Raw genomic sequence first — 11274 nt, forward strand, 5'->3', positions numbered from 1 at the left:
CTCAAAATAATTCACATGCCAAAGAGGCATATTTTGGGGTGGCATATTCTGCTTCCCTTCAACATCTAACTTTAGAGAGATTACATTTTTTCTCTTTTAATAGATATGGTGCTCTCTTTTCATGCTAACAGGAAGACTACCCATCATGTGATATCTTAACTCCAGAATCTACAGACTAAATATAAACAATCACTGGCTGATTCTCCAGTCAAGGAGCAACTTCTAATCCTGTTTTCTCTATTTCTTGTTTGGAACTTTAAATCTCCTTTTTCATGCTCATTTACTAGTGTTTCATATTTTTCTTCTATTAATCTCTGTTTTATTGACTCAGGAATATTCACTTATATTTTTTCTACTTTTACTTTCTTCATTTGTATCTAATTTTTTATTTATCCCCATCCCTTGAGTGTTGAATGATGTGTGATTTTTTTTATTAGTTATCTATTTTATACATATTAGTGTATATATGTCAATCCCAATCTCCCAATTTATCCCACCACCACCCCTCCCATGAAGTGCAATATTTTTAATGAAAAGTTCTTGATTTTAATATAGTCACAGTTGTCATCTTTGTCTTTATTGTTGGATTTTCCCCTTTTAATTAAAAGTTCTTTTCTACCTTTAGTTCCTAAAGATATTCTTCACTGGTATCCTTTAAATGTTTTTACTTTGTCTCCTCCCTGGAAACACTTCCAGGTCAATTCAGTACAATTCAATCCAGATGACCACATTTAAAAAAATCTGATGAGGGAGTACTACAGGGGAGTGGTTAAGCAGCATTAAGCAGTGGGATTTCAAAATGAAGGTTTGAAACCATATACAAGCCCCTGTGCTCTTGTCCTTTGAGGTTAAAGGCTTTTTGCTTTAACATCCCAGGCCTCCTCTGAGTCTCAAAATGTTGACTCAAGAGTTAACGATTAGGAATTGTGAAGACATAGACACAAAGAATAGCTGTTGGTCCAGGAAACTAGTAACAATTTAGACTATAAACCAGCCGTATAGCAGAGTCACTGAACTCCCAGCTCCCTGAAAGATAGACGTAAAGGTCGGACACACATTACTAACTTTCTACAGGAAGCAGACGCCCACCAGATGAAAACTGCTGACCACAGCATGGAGACCCCAGACTGACTGAAACCAGAAGACGTGTGGTGCTCAAAATTTCACCTTGATGCCAACCAGTCTGAGAATTGTGCACAAGCTCATCACACACCCTGGAGCCCCTCCCTCACACTGCCTTTAAAAGCCTGTGCCTTTAAAAACCATATTAAGATGGTTTTTTAAGGGCACTTGTCCACCATCTTCTTGGTTAGTTGGATTTCTCTTTTTTCTTCTTTGCTGTTGTTGTTTAGCTTTCTCAAATAAAGTCACTCCCCTTGCCTCAACACCTCGTCACTCAATTTGTTGGCCTGTCCTGTGGGGAGTAGCTTATCCTGCATTCTTCCCGTGAAGACATCAGGCCCCCTCTTTGAGAATTCAGGCCTGACTTTTCAAAGGTGATAGAAAGATAGTAAAGAAGCTGGGGGGGAGGGGGGGAGGTTTGCAGGAAAGAGAACCAGACTCTATGGAAATTTGGGGAGCAGGACCAGAGACATAACTTACAGGACCCAGTGAAAAATGAAAATGAGGACCCTTTGTTCAAAAAGAAGGAAGAAAGTGCTGTTAAAATTATGAAAATATACCCATATGAGTCTGGGTTAAAGGTTCACGCCCACCAAGACTCCCACCCAACTTAGCCTGGCACTGTCCGGCTGCCAGCCTGGGGCAGGGACAACAGGCACTGTGCCACACCCGAGAGGCACCAGGGTTATGCTGCTTAACCACCTCTTCCCTAGACCTCCCAGGGGGCTTACTGCTGAGGCAGGTGTGAGAGGGGGGTGGGGAAGGATAGTAGGGCAGGTTGCCAGCTGAAGGGTACATTGGCCGCTGAAAACTCATCTCTGGGTGGCGGGACCTGTGAGAGCCAAGGCTTCAACGAAAGCCCCACAACTGCACATGCTGCATGTCCTATTGGACCTCACGAAACGTGTGTAAAGGTAAAACTATTAAGAATTTCAAGAGGGCAATTGCAGAGCATTAAACCCCAAGAGCAGGACCCTTCTGAGTGTGGGTTTGGGGGCAGTGAGCTGCGTGACTGCATAGGTCTCAGGCCCATGAATCTGGCCCATTTAAGGAGAACAAATCATATTCAGAATCTTGTGGGAGAGATACTGGCTTGGTCCCTCTGGTGATGAAATATCATCTGTAGCTCCTCTAGCCGCTCCAACCTGTAGCTGAACTGTGACTGCAATATGGGCCTTTCAAATAAGAACTTTAAGCAGATGAATAGAAATTGAAAGATAAATTTGAAGCTAAAGATGAGGCAATAAGGAATGAACAATAGAAATGAAATGTGTGTGTTATATGCCCTAGAATCCAAAGCTACATAAATGCCCACAAAAACGGTGTGACCCTCAAGGACTCAGTTTACTTTGCTGGAATAAGAACATTTGCATTGAGCTTTTGAAGAGATTTACAGAATGCCACTAATAATGCCAAGGCCTGGACCCCAACCATACCTCATCAAATTTCCAAACCTTCCTTCCAAGGTTTTCCTGGGAGAGCACTCAGGACTAAAAGTTACTGGCTTACAAGACCATGGGCCAATGGTTCTCTTTTTGAAGGTGGTAGTTTTATCCTGTTAATGTAGCTGGGGAGGTTACCGGGGATGAAAATATCTGAGGAAGTGATGATTCCATGGCTGCGGTCTTAGGAGGTTAAGACAAAGTCTGTGGCTTCTGTAGCAGAGAAAATGAAAAAAAGTAGAATCGGAGCCCTGCAGAATTCAGAGGGGAATTGAGAAGGAAAGAACAGCTCAGAAAAGGAATCAATCAATCATCTCCTGAGGTAGACTTATGCAGCAAAAATCACCCTTCTGGATTTTGAATATTGCTGGCTAGGTTCATCTCAAGAAACTCGAGTTTTCTCTGCCCTTGGAAAATGATCATTTCTGGTTCCTAAGGAGATTGGAGTATTGATAACCTGTCTTTGTAAAAATCCACTTAAAAGTTTCACCTCCTCCGTAGCACCTTCGATGTCCAACACTTATTTTAAAAATATATTAGAGCAATCCAAATCATACAAAAGAATGTGGCATATAACCATGAAAATAAAAAGGGAGAAGTCTGGTTTTGAATAAGCAGGCAGCAGGTGGCTGTGGACTGAGATGTGAACAAAGAATCCAGCTAGGGTAGATCACCTTGGGCTTCACGTCTCCCTCAGCTCTGCGAGTGACAATTCTCGGAAGTATTTGCTTTTTCTTCTCTTCCACCACGTCTTCAGTTTCTCCAGGGGCGTACAATGCCCCTGCCCTGTCCTCGGCCTTGCCATTGAGGGGGAAGAGCCAAGGCGTCGCAACTTCAGAGTCTGGGAGTGAGCTGTGGGAGGCGCGGGGGAAAAAAGTCTGAGTTCTAAATTCATCCCTAGAAATCGGTGTAGGAGACCCTAACGGATTGAATACCAAGTTCCTGAGAAAGGGTTTCAGAGCTTCGGTTTTTGAGTAAATTGCAAAAGTGCAGAAGCCTTAGAGATTTGCTCGTAGGCAGCAATCTTGAGAAGGAAATGTGGGGCCAACTCAGACTGAAAGAAGGAAGTTAGTGGGAAAGGGGGAGAGGGAAGAATCGACAGGCTTGAGCGTCTATCAGTCTGTATACAAATTGATAAGGTACAAGAAAATAGTCAAGTACGAAGAGCAGAGTGGCGCAGCGGAAGCGTGCTGGGCCCATAACCCAGAGGTCGATGGATCGAAACCATCCTCTGCTATGACTTTTCTTTTTCCAAAATTGGACCAACACACGTTATTCACTTCCTCAAACTCCAAGATTCCCATAAGAACACCAGGCAGAGGCAGCTAAATTCAAGCACTCATGACAGTGACACTACTGATTTACATTTCTTGTTTTCTTTTGGATCTTAATGAAAATTAACGTCAATCAAAAATGTGTCTTTATCAATGTTTATAAAGCTCGCAACATATTGGGAAACAATGCAACATCTTAATTATCGTCTGTGTGCAGTGACCCTGTCACTGCATTTTTGCCTATGCAGACGTGTTAACAAGACTTGAAATGGAGCAGGACCCTTCGGTCTTCCCCGCCCCTCCCCATGCCCCCCGCCTGCCTTTTATCTGTAGAAAAACTAGCCAAAAGAATAAGTATAATCAGAGAAGTGAGAAAATGCAGAAGCAAAGGAAAGCAGTCAAAGAGGACAAAATAATAATAGTTTAGTCATTGAGCAAAGTCAATGCCCTTTAGTTCCTCCTCAGGGCTATAGGTAATATTCTGAGCCACATCCTGTGAGCTGTCTTGTAGATACTGAAATCCCCACCAGGTGGAAGAAGTTAACTACCTGATGACCAGACTGTAGCCACGACCTAAGCTGCCACAATTCTGAGAACTGACCTCAAAGAAATGGGAAAAAATCGGCCTTGGAACTAAAGATTGGCTGTACTCAAAACAATCAAGATGACACTGATCAGACCAACCACGACCAATTTCAAGATGACTGTCAGAGCTAACAGTGCTATTTCTGCATGTAGAGCCCTCCCTCCGCCTATCCACCCCTGAAACCCGCCTTTGAAAGCTCTTGGCCACTGATTGTCAGTGGGGGGAGTCGGCCTTTGGACAGGAGTCCGCCCTCTCCCCTGGTTGCTGGCCTCCGAAATAAAGCAAACTTTCTTTTTCACCAAGCTTGCCTCTCAAGTATTAGAGCAGCGGACAGCCGGATCCCACTTTCGGTAACAGTCTCATGAACAAATGAAGACCTGCCGTGACAGAGGCAGCGAATGCTGTTCCACCTGCCTGGTCCTTCCTGTCTTTAAAGAGAGTGGAGCTCAAGATAAAATGTGGAGTTGAAAAGTAAAGGAATAGGACAGGGACAAATGTGGACTCCCCACACTGGCAAGAGGGAGGTTGGAGAGACGAAGGGAAGAGTAGAGGGGGAAGGAGACTGGAGAGAGGGTGAAGAAAAGGCGTGTGAAGGAAAGGTGCGGAAAGCTGGGCGTGCTGAAAAAGTGAGATGTAAGAAAATTTTGAAGAAGTGGGTTTTCAGGGAGCTCTTTTACTGGACGGAAGCACCACTTCGAAGTGGGCGTTAGGTTGTTTCTTGCTGTGGCGTTAAAATTCCAGGAGACCCTAACTCTGAAAGAAAACACTGGAGGAAACAAAGGGAAATAAACCTCCTCCTTGTGACATAACCTTCATTCTTTACCCAATTTTTGATTTTCCTGAAGTTCTTCCCACCTACTGAAGTCATTGCTGGTGAAGGAGCCTGCGCGCCCGCTCTAAAGCCACCTCTGATGAGTGGGTGCGGCCTCAAAGGGCTCTGTCTGCAATCATTAACTGCAGGAATATTCCCTCCCCAACGGATCCCACCCTACTCTCAGCACGACTTTCCCCCTGCAATAAGTGCTACACAATAATTGTCTGTGCAACGAAGAAATAGTTTGGGGGTTAAATGGAATCTTCAATACAGTCAAGCCAGTTGCAACGCTGGGTCGGGGGTACGCGATCAACGCCCCTGGCAGACCCAAGTGATTTCCGAAATCATGAACATCACTAGCACACCTCGGTATTCTTAGGCATTCTGTATAACGAGTTAAAAACCTTCTAACGAAGCCTGAATAGCTCAGCCGGTAGAGCATCAGACTTTTAATCTGAGGGTCCAGGGTTCAAGTCCCTGTTCAGGCGAAAGAGACTACTTTTCCATTCCAGGTAACAGAGCCCATTTAGAAATGCCTCTGAAAGTGGGGAAACCTTAACAGCCAATTTAGGGAAAGGCACTGACCTAAAATAGTTTACCTTTTAGTTTTTCATTAATTTTCCTTTCTCAAATATTCACAGAAACACTTCCCCAAGTTTCTAAGAGGAATCGAAAAAGGGCATCATATAAAAATAATAAACCAGTAATAGATTTATTGAGAAGTAAGCCATTTAAAGTTCCCTTAAAATGATTCATTAATCTGGGAGTGGAGGGGAGCAATTTGGATGGACCCGACTAGATGTGATGGTATTAGGAGGTGGGATCTTTGAGAGGTGATTAGGTCATGAGTTAATCCCTCCTAAATAGAAATAGTGCCCTCTCAAAGGAGACCCCAGAAAGCTCTTTCTCCCTTCTGCCACGTGAGGCAACAGTGAGAAGACAGTGGTCCATGAGCCAGGAAGCTCTCACCAGACAATCAAAGAACATGAACCATGAAGATTTGCCTTTTAGGCATTTGGTGCCTGTCTTTCTTTAGAGAATCTCTTTTGTTTCTTTAGTCTGAACAATAATAACATAGATTGTATACTCTTCCTCTCCACCTCCCTTCCCTCTCATCACAACCAGTTTTAATCAGTACCTTTACAGCTATTAATGCATACTTTGGTGCAGTTAACTATGTTTATGCATATAACACTTCATCCTTCATACTTAATTTTAGTAGGTTAAATAGTGTCAGCTGGAATTTGTGTCTTTCTAGAACCTCTGAATGTGACCTTACTTGGAAATAAGTTTTTGCAGGAGTAATTAGTTAAATTAAGATGAGGTCATACTGGGTTAGGGTGGGACCTAAATTCAATGACTGGTATCCTTATAAGAAAGGTCACAGATGCAGAGAGAAAGAAGAAAGTCATAAGAGGACGGAGGCAGCAAAGATTGGAATGATACAGCTACAGCCAAAAAAAAATCAAGGATTTCTGGGATCCACCAGAAGCTAGGAAGAGGCAAGGAAGGAGTTCTTCAGAGAACCTTCAGAAAGAGCATGGCCCTGCCAACATCTTAATTTTGGACTCCTAGTATTCAGAGCTGAGAGAGAGTAAATTTCGGTTGTTTTTAAGCCAACCAGTTTGTGGTAATTTGTTCTGGCAGCCCTAGAAAACTTACTGTTTTTCTCTCTGTGTAGCACATTCATTTTAGATATCCAAGTTGTCTTCAATTCTCTGCTGCCTGGAATTGCTACAATGACTGTCCTCTGCAAAGCCACCTATGGAACTGAGCTGGAATTTTACTGAGGACTATTCCTAACAGTGGAATTTCTACTACCAAGAGGCTACACAAAAATAAACATGCGTTTAATGCCCACCCTGAAAAATCTAAGACCTAGATTTTAAGACTAAGCCCTTACCTTTATTCCACATAGAAATTCACACATCTATATATGATCTTATCATGACAAAGTGAAACAGAGGAAATACATCTAAATCACACTGGTGTGAAAAAAAGTCCCAGGGGAAGGTGACCCTTGAGGTAAATATAAAATAAGGAAAAAGCTTGAGGTGAAGAAGAAAGGAAGTTCTTTGGAGCAGAGGGAGATTTTTGTTTGTTTGCTTTAAAGTTTAATGCCTATTAAAGAACATTTCTTGGCTATTAGTGATTAAACTATAGCAATGTTGCAATCCTTTGCAGGGCCGTTTTCAGATTTAGATAAGTGGGGAATTCCCTTTTATAGATTCTTATAACAGATTCTTATTGTAAAGATTGGTGAAACTCCCAGGAATTCACTGCCCAGAAAGAGTTCAGGACACAAAGCGTAAATGTCTCTTCAGTTGAGACACTTTCGAATCAATGGTTACGTCTTCCTCGTTAGCGCGGTGGTGAGTATCCCTTCCTGTCATACAGGGGGCCGGGGTTCGATTACCCCGCGGAGAGGCGATGTTCCCAGTCTTTAACTGCACAGAAAGGGAATCTTGCTGCTTTGTTTCTCTCTTTTTGTTGTTTTGTTTTATGTCGAATTCCTGCGTGTTGGTTTATCAATGCGTCCACCAAGCAAGCAAAGGCCTACAGATGGGAATCCACGGCCGCCTTCTCTCTGGAGAAATTACCCTCAGCGCGGCGGTTCAAAATGTGCGCATTTGGCTCTGGAAATATTCCAGGATCTTGCAGTGGGAATTTTCATTTGTTGACTGAGGTGATGGAGATGTTGCTTGTGCAGGAACCGCCCTTGGAAAGCTCTCAATGGTCCCCAAATTTTGATGCACATTAGATTAACCTGGGTGCTTTTAAAATGTCTGGGGGTGGGAGCCAGGCTTCAGTAGGTTTTTAAAATCGCCACCTAGGTGATTTCAATATGCCTCAAAGTTTGGGAGCCGCTGGTCATTTCTCTGTCATTAGTTACTCTGACAATGTTACTAACATATTCCATTTTTATTGTATTTAATATAAAATTTAAACTATTTGTAAAGCATTATAAAAAAGTAAACCCACTAGTGATCTAACATAGATGATATTGTTATATTGTTGTTGCCCATTATGTAGCAACAACAGAAGTAACTTTGTGTTTCTCCTCCAAATCATGGAGTCACCACAGAGTGTCAAAGTGTGCAGCGGGGATAGTATGTTTCAATTCATGTAAAAATATGGACATTTGAGCTGACACCTTCCATAGCTCTAATTTTCTAAAGTAGTTTAATTTTTATATGTAAAAATGAAAACCTATTGTGTTGGTTAAAAAAAAAAAAGCCTGATAATGTTGTTGTTATTAGGTGCTAGCTAACATAAGTTATACAGTACACCTAAACATATACAGTGTGCTGGTTTCTTTTATACTTGGATGTTTTGAAATTTGGACATATACAACCTGTAAAAATTGCTGAACTTGTAGTTTAAAATTTCAAAGTCTGGTGATTCTTGATGTTTATACAATTACATTTACTAATATACTTAACTGTAAAATTGTTATTTGGAAATAATTTCAAACTTACAAGAGGTTGCAAAAATAAAAATACTAGAGGGAACACCCTTTACTGAGATTCACCTTTTCTTAACATTTTACTCCATTTGTTTTTATTATTTCCTCTATGTATATTATATTTTTCTGAGTCATTTAAAGTACATTACATAAACCTTCCCCCTTTTCTCCAAAATACGTCAATGTGCGTTGCCTAAAAAAGAAAAAGAAAAAGAAAACAGAAAAAGAAAAAAGAAAAACACAGGAAACAGCACCTAAACAGAGACTTGAACCCTGGGCCATCAGATTAAAAGTCTGACATTCTGCCAACTGAGCCATCAAGGTACTTGGTATAGACTTTAATTCATGCTATAAGTAACCAAATTCCATTAGCAATTTCAATGCCCAGGAAGAACTGGAGTAATCCATGGCTTCAGAAAAACTAAGGTCTTCCAAAAGTGTGGCTCGACCACTTGAATCATTTACTCACCAAGCAGAACATTTAACCTCTGCACTGTACGTTCAAGCACACTTTTTAATTGCTGGGAGAATGAAGATTATTCCTAGAGTCAATTATTGCCGAAGGGGATTCCCAGATCTGGGCAGAAGGACCCTCGGAGACCATATTTACTTCTCAGATATGTTTGAAGAGAAGATGTACAGGCTCCCTCACCAACCTGTGGGGGAACCCAGAGGAGATGACCATTTTTAGGAACGACTGGAGTAACTGAGAAGAATCTACCAAAGAATGAAAAGATGGAGAGAAATGAGGTTCATAACCTGGACCTAATGCAGGAGAATCAAATCTGGTTGTACCCTTTGGTATTTTCCCCTCAGTTTCAGAAATGGGATGTCTGGGTTCTTCAGGGCTAGGGGAAAAAAATCCAAGACGTCCTCTAATTTTCTCCTCCACATTTTATCTAGAGGCCCACTCCTCCAAAGACAGGAATGACTTGGCAGTTAAGGAAATAGTGCTCTTGTTTCATTCAGTGTTTATTTGTTCATGACACAGTTTTTGAGCACCCGTAGAGAGATCATGGGGACAAACATCCCAAAGCATAGGTGGCAGAAGAGGAAGATAGGAAGTGCTTAGTTTCATGAGGACTGCCTAACCCAGGACTACTTATTTTTGAATCAGTAATCCTTCTATTATTTAAGGCATTATTTATTGTGGTTTCTATACATGAAGCCAAATGCAATCCTGACCAAATATGAAGGAAATAATGCATAAAACTCATATTACCTATAATACTAACCATTATGAAATAATGTGTGTGCAAATGTCATTTTATTATATAAGTTACACACAGAATTTCAGAAATTAAATATAATGTGACAATTATATACCTGGGGAATAACATTTAGATATTACTAAATGTGATCAGAGGTCATTCTGACTTGACCAAAAAAATACAAACCACCACACCTGCAGAATATTTTTCCTCCCAATGTCCAAGTAATGTATAAAATAAGCATCCTCTCTATATCTCTGAGCTTCATGCAATTTTAGGTACTTTTTCTGACTCTCAAGGTCATTGATAAGATAAAAATCAGACGTGGAAGAAAGAATAGGATGAGAGCTCCGGTGAGGCCTAGGGATGGAGGAGTGGGCAGGAAGGGATGATAATCTTGATTTGGGAAAGGATGGAGACAGGTTAAGCAATGAGATTATATGTTGCACAATTTCTCTGCCAGATAGATAGGTTTCTTTGCCTTTACTCAAAAACCTCATCCCATTTTATCAACTTTGCCCTTGCTATTCCCTCTACCTGGAAATATCTATCCCAGATATTCACATGAGTCAATCCTTTTATTCATTCAGGTCTTTGTGCAAATGCCACCTTCTCAATGAGACCGTCAATAATAACACTATTCAACAATGTCAAAGATCTCCCTCACACCCCGTATCTCTTCCTTGCTTAATGTTTCTTTATGGCTTTTACCACCATCTAGCTGTCTGTATATATTAAATGTGAGACAGAGAAAAGCAGTCCTGGACATCCAGGAGCTGACCTGGCATTTACAGCTATGTCTTGATGTTTTCTTGTTGAATATAAACAATTTCCCAGAACATCAATATCAGACAAGACCTCTCTAGTAAATTAAGACAGAAACAAGACAACTCCATAGTAGTGCCTGCACACAAATGAAAACATGAACATTGTCCAAGCCACAGAATACCAAACATTTCCCTCTCCCACTTCATATAAACGACTGCTGCTTCTTTACTAATTCCAGCTCTATTTTTACTCTAGTTTGCCCTCCCTTTAGATAAGATTTAAGATATCCAACCATAGAATTACCCCCACCTCCTGACAGCATACAAACCACTGCAAAGCCATACTTCCTTAAACCCTCCCCCAAATCACCTAACCAAAACCCAAATCCTATAATCAGTTCTTTCTAACACTGTTTGACTGAGACACTCCACTGTTACCCTGGTGTGCATTCTCTCTTGCTGCAATAGTTAGTAAAACCAGCTTTTTCAGTTGCAGGTGTGTCACTGGCAGACTTTGGCAGGAGTGTGTTTTGGCACTCATTGGCTTGGGGTACTGTCTGCCCCCAGCCCCCAACTGCTCCATTTCTGTATC

General features: G+C 41.4%; 3 non-coding genes across 3 annotated transcripts; 2 read left to right on the plus strand and 1 right to left on the minus strand.

Annotated features, from left to right (window-relative positions):
• The first annotated feature begins 3729 nt into the window (after positions 1–3729).
• Positions 3730–3801, plus strand: TRNAM-CAU (transfer RNA methionine (anticodon CAU)). Its single transcript has one exon. It is a non-coding gene; the product is annotated as a tRNA-Met (tRNA).
• A 1852-nt stretch (positions 3802–5653) lies between these two features.
• TRNAK-UUU (transfer RNA lysine (anticodon UUU)) lies at positions 5654–5726 on the plus strand. Its single transcript has one exon. It is a non-coding gene; the product is annotated as a tRNA-Lys (tRNA).
• A 3229-nt stretch (positions 5727–8955) lies between these two features.
• On the minus strand, positions 8956–9028 carry TRNAK-UUU (transfer RNA lysine (anticodon UUU)). Its single transcript has one exon. It is a non-coding gene; the product is annotated as a tRNA-Lys (tRNA).
• Positions 9029–11274: the final 2246 nt, after the last annotated feature.

This window comes from Lagenorhynchus albirostris, chromosome 10 (assembly GCF_949774975.1).
Source record: "Lagenorhynchus albirostris chromosome 10, mLagAlb1.1, whole genome shotgun sequence".
NCBI classification, from domain to species: domain Eukaryota; kingdom Metazoa; phylum Chordata; class Mammalia; order Artiodactyla; family Delphinidae; genus Lagenorhynchus; species Lagenorhynchus albirostris.